A 5,606-nucleotide genomic window follows, 5' to 3' on the forward strand; every position below is an offset into this window, starting at 1 on the left:
TCAGTGTCATTGACAGTGTGTTGGCAGTAGCCACTCAATGTTAGTGGTGGCTGTTTAACAGTCTGATGGCCTTGAGATAGAAGCTGTTTTCAGTCTCTCGGTCCCAGCTTTGATGCACCTGTACTGACCTCGCCTTCTGGATGGCAGCGGGGTGAACAGGCAGTGGCTCGGGTGGTTGATGTCCTTGATGATCTTTATGGCCTTCCTGTAGCATCGGGTGGTGTAGGTGTCCTGGAGGGCAGGTAGTTTGCCCCCGGTGATGCGTTGTGCAGACCTCACTACCCTCTGGAGAGCCTTACGGTTGAGGGCGGTGCAGTTGCCATACCAGGCGGTGATACAGCCCGCCAGGATGCTCTCGATTGTGCATCTGTAGAAGTTTGTGAGTGCTTTTGGTGACAAGCCGAATTTCTTCAGCCTCCTGAGGTTGAAGAGGCGCTGCTGCGCCTTCCTCACGATGCTGTCTGTGTGAGTGGACCAATTCAGTTTGTCTGTGATGTGTATGCCGAGGAACTTAAAACTTGCTACCCTCTCCACTACTGTTCCATCGATGTGGATGGGGGGTGTTCCCTCTGCTGTTTCCTGAAGTCCACAATCATCTCCTTAGTTTTGTTGACGTTGAGTGTGAGGTTATTTTCCTGACACCACACTCCGAGGGCCCTCACCTCCTCCCTGTAGGCCGTCTCGTCGTTGTTGGTAATCAAGCCTACCACTGTTGTGTCGTCCATAAACTTGATGATTGAGTTGGAGCGTGCATGGCCACGCAGTCGTGGGTGAACAGGGAGTACAGGAGAGGGCTCAGAACGCACCCTTGTGGGGCCCCAGTGTTGAGGATCAGCGGGGAGGAGATGTTGTTGCCTACCCTCACCACCTGGGGGCGGCCCGTCAGGAAGTCCAGTACCCAGTTGCACAGGGCGGGGTCGAGACCCAGGGTCTCGAGCTTGATGGCGAGCTTGGAGGGTACTATGGTGTTGAATGCCGAGCTGTAGTCGATGAACAGCATTCTCACATAGGTATTCCTCTTGTCCAGATGGGTTAGGGCAGTGTGCAGTGTGGTTGAGATTGCATCGTCTGTGGACCTATTTGGGCGGTAAGCAAATTGGAGTGGGTCAAGGGTGTCAGGTAGGGTGGAGGTGATATGGTCCTTGACTAGTCTCTCAAAGCACTTCATGATGACGGATGTGAGTGCTACGGGGCGGTAGTCGTTTAGCTCAGTTACCTTAGCTTTCTTGGGAACAGGAACAATGGTGGCCCTCTTGAAGCATGTGGGAACAGCAGACTGGTATAGGGATTGATTGAATATGTCCGTAAACACACCGGCCAGCTGGTCTGCGCATGCTCTGAGGCGCGGCTGGGGATGCTGGGCCTGCAGCCTTGCGAGGGTTAACACGTTTAAATGTCTTACTCACTTCGGCTGCAGTGAAGGAGAGACCGCATGTTTCCGTTGCAGGCCGTGTCAGTGGCACTGTATTGTCCTCAAAGCGGGCAAAAAAGTTATTTAGTCTGCCTGGGAGCAAGACATCCTGGTCCGTGACTGGGCTGGGTTTCTTCCTGTAGTCCGTGATTGACTGTAGACCCTGCCACATACCTCTTGTGTCTGAGCCGTTGAATTGAGATTCTACTTTGTCTCTGTACTGGCGCTTAGCTTGTTTGATAGCCTTGCGGAGGGAATAGCTGCACTGTTTGTATTCAGTCATGTTACCAGACACCTTGCCCTGATTAAAAGCAGTGGTTCGTGCCTTCAGTTTCACACGAATGCTGCCATCAATCCACGGTTTCTGGTTAGGGAATGTTTTAATCGTTGCTATGGGAACGACATCTTCAACGCACGTTCTAATGAACTCGCACACCGTATCAGCGTATTCGTCAATGTTGTTGTCTGACGCAATACGAAACATCTCCCAGTCCACGTGATGGAAGCAGTCTTGGAGTGTGGAGTCAGCTTGGTCGGACCAGCGTTGGACAGACCTCAGCGTGGGAGCTTCTTGTTTTAGTTTCTGTCTGTAGGCAGGGATCAACAAAATGGAGTCGTGGTCAGCTTTTCCGAAAGGGGGCGGGGCAGGGCCTTATATGTGTCGCGGAAGTTAGAGTAACAATGATCCAGGGTCTTTCCACCCCTGGTTGCGCAATCGATATGCTGATAAAATTTAGGGAGTCTTGTTTTCAGATTAGCCTTGTTAAAATCCCCAGCTACAATGAATGCAGCCTCCGGATAAATCGTTTGCAGTTTGCAGAGAGTTAAATAAAGTTCGTTCAGAGCCATCGATGTGTCTGCTTGAAATTCTAAATCAGTTGAACAGAAGGATTTGAGTTCCTGTATGTTTCTTTCATCACACCATGTCACGTTGGCCATAAGGCATACGTCCCCGCCCCTCTTCTTACCAGAAAGATGTTTGTTTCTGTCGGGCGCGATGCGTGGAGAAACCCGCTGGCTGCACCGCTTCGGATTGGGTCTCTCCAGTGAGCCATGTTTCCGTGAAGCAAAGAACGTTACAGTCTCTGATGTCCTCTGGAATGCTACCCTTGCTCGGATTTCATCAACCTTGTTGTCAAGAGACTGGACATTGGCAAGAAGAATGCTAGGGAGTGGTGCACGATGTGCCCGTCTCCGGAGTCTGACCAGAAGACCGCTTTGTTTCCCTCTTTTTCTGAGTCGTTTTTTTTTTTTGGTCGCTGCATGTGATCCACTCGGTTACACTGGTTGTAAGGCAGAACACAGGATCCGCATCGCGAAAAACATATTCTTGGTCGTACTGATGGTGAGTTGACGCTGATCTTATATTCAGTAGTTCTTCTCGGCTGTATGTAATGAAACCTAAGATGACCTGGGGTACTAGTGTAAGAAATAACACGTAAAAAACAAAAAACTGCATAGTTTCCTAGGAACGCGAGCGAGGCGGCCATCTCTGTCGGCGCCGGAAGTACCGGATATTATATTATGTTGCTATGTGAATGATTATAGTTTTTATGGTAGGCCTACATGTATCAAGGGGTTGAGACTGAACTTTGGACTCATAAAAGGCCTTTCAGAATGATAATAGTGTTTGACTTTAGAAAATGGTGATACATTTGTAACAAACTCAATATACTCAAGGTTTGTGTTCATATTTGTGGATCCATTTCATATTGTATATAATATAATGATCTCATATTCAAACAGATTTAGTTCCTACTGTATCTTTAATTCTTTGTTTATCAGACAGCCACCAACAAGTTGTTCTGGTCTTACCTGTTTCTCAGTCCTCTCTGCTGCAGCTGACACTGTATCATGGCCTTTATGTTCATCCATCACACACAGCAGACAGATACACTGCTGATCGGTACGACAGTAAACCTCCAGCAGTTTGTCATGATGAGAGCAGATCTTCTCCTGTAGTTGTGCCGTGGCTTTGACCAGCTTGTGCTTCTTGAAACCAGGAAATTCATAGTGAGGTTGGAGGTGAGTCTCACAGTAAGAGGCCAGACACACCAGACAGGACATGAGGGCTTTCTGCTTTCTGGTCCCAGTGCAGACATCACACACCACATCTCCAGGTCCAGCATAGCACAGAGCAGGAGGGGGAGCAGCCTGGAGTCCTGTCTTCCTCAGTTTCTCCACCACCTCAGCCAACATGTTATTTTTCCTCAGATTAGGCCTTGGAGTGAAAGTCTCTCTGCACTGAGGACAGCTATAGACCCCTTTCAGAACATCCTGATCCCAGCAGCCCTCAATACAGCTCCTACAGTAACTGTGTCCACAGGCAGTAGTGACCGGCTCCTTCAGTAGATCCAGACAGACAGAACAACAGAACTGGTCCTGGTCCAGCAGATCTCCCTGCTGAGCCATTTGACAGTTGTTCACTGTCACACAGACAGTCGACAGAGAGACTCAGATCAGTTTCGTTTCCTCAGAAGAGAGTTTGTGGGAAGGGGAGGGACTTCCTGGTTCTGCCAGAGGGGTGGGGTTAGAAGGAGGGAGGGGTTAGAGGAATGGAGGAAGAGAGAGAGGAACTGCATGCAACAGCAAGAGGGAGACAAATAGTTTTGTTCCAAGGTTAGAGCCCTCAACATGGAACAAATGACATAATGAATGTTAGAATGTGAGTTGTTAGAATATATGAAGGGTAACAGTTTCTATGAAGTACGTATGTATCATTATTTTAATGACCTTTATAATGCCTTATAATACACCTATGTGTTGTAATTAATCAATAAGGCCTGATTAGGTGTGGTATATAGTTAATATACAGTAGCACTGAGGAGGTGTGGTATATAGTTAATATACAGTACCACAGATAAGGACTGAGGAGGTGTGGTATATAGTTAATATACAGTACCACAGATAAGGACTGAGGAGGTGTGGTATATAGTTAATATACAGTACCACAGATAAGGACTGAGGAGGTGTGGTATATAGTTAATATACAGTACCACAGATAAGGACTGAGGAGGTGTGGTATATAGTTAATATACAGTACCACAGATAAGGACTGAGGAGGTGTGGTATATAGTTAATATACAGTACCACAGATAAGGACTGAGGAGGTGTGGTATATAGTTAATATACAGTACCACAGATAAGGACTGAGGAGGTGTGGTATATAGTTAATATACAGTACCACAGATAAGGACTGAGGAGGTGTGGTATATAGTTAATATACAGTACCACAGATAAGGACCGAGGAGGTGTGGTATATAGTTAATATACAGTACCACAGATAAGGACTGATGAGGTGTGGTATATAGTTAATATACAGTACCACAGATAAGGACTGAGGAGGTGTGGTATATAGTTAATATACAGTACCACAGATAAGGACTGAGGAGGTGTGGTATATAGTTAATATACAGTACCACAGATAAGGACTGAGGAGGTGTGGTATATAGTTAATATACAGTACCACAGATAAGGACCGAGGAGGTGTGGTATATAGTTAATATACAGTACCACAGATAAGGACTGATGAGGTGTGGTATATAGTTAATATACATTACCACAGATAAGGACTGAGGAGGTGTGGTATATAGTTAATATACAGTACCACAGATAAGGACTGAGGAGGTGTGGTATATAGTTAATATACAGTACCACAGATAAGGACTGAGGAGGTGTGGTATATAGTTAATATACAGTACCACAGATAAGGACTGAGGAGGTGTGGTATATAGTTAATATACAGTACCACAGATAAGGACTGAGGAGGTGTGGTATATAGTTAATATACAGTACCACAGATAAGGACTGAGGAGGTGTGGTATATAGTTAATATACAGTACCACAGATAAGGACTGAGGAGGTGTGGTATATAGTTAATATACAGTACCACAGATAAGGACTGAGGAGGTGTGGTATATAGTTAATATACAGTACCACAGATAAGGACTGAGGAGGTGTGGTATATAGTTAATATACAGTACCACAGATAAGGACTGAGGAGGTGTGGTATATAGTTATTAATATACAGTACCACAGATAAGGACTGAGGAGGTGTGGTATATAGTTAATATACAGTACCACAGATAAGGACTGAGGAGGTGTGGTATATAGTTAATATACAGTACCACAGATAAGGACTGAGGAGGTGTGGTATATAGTTAATATACAGTACCACAGATAAGGACTGAGGAGG

The 5,606-nt window shown here is 46.0% G+C and overlaps 1 pseudogene; it reads right to left on the reverse strand.

Moving 5' to 3' along the window:
- The window catches only part of LOC121847233, a 14,706-nt pseudogene extending 10,868 nt beyond the window's left edge, over positions 1-3,838 (reverse strand).
- Positions 3,839-5,606: the final 1,768 nt, after the last annotated feature.

Source organism: Oncorhynchus tshawytscha, linkage group LG01 (genome assembly GCF_018296145.1).
Source record: "Oncorhynchus tshawytscha isolate Ot180627B linkage group LG01, Otsh_v2.0, whole genome shotgun sequence".
Taxonomy (NCBI): domain Eukaryota; kingdom Metazoa; phylum Chordata; class Actinopteri; order Salmoniformes; family Salmonidae; genus Oncorhynchus; species Oncorhynchus tshawytscha.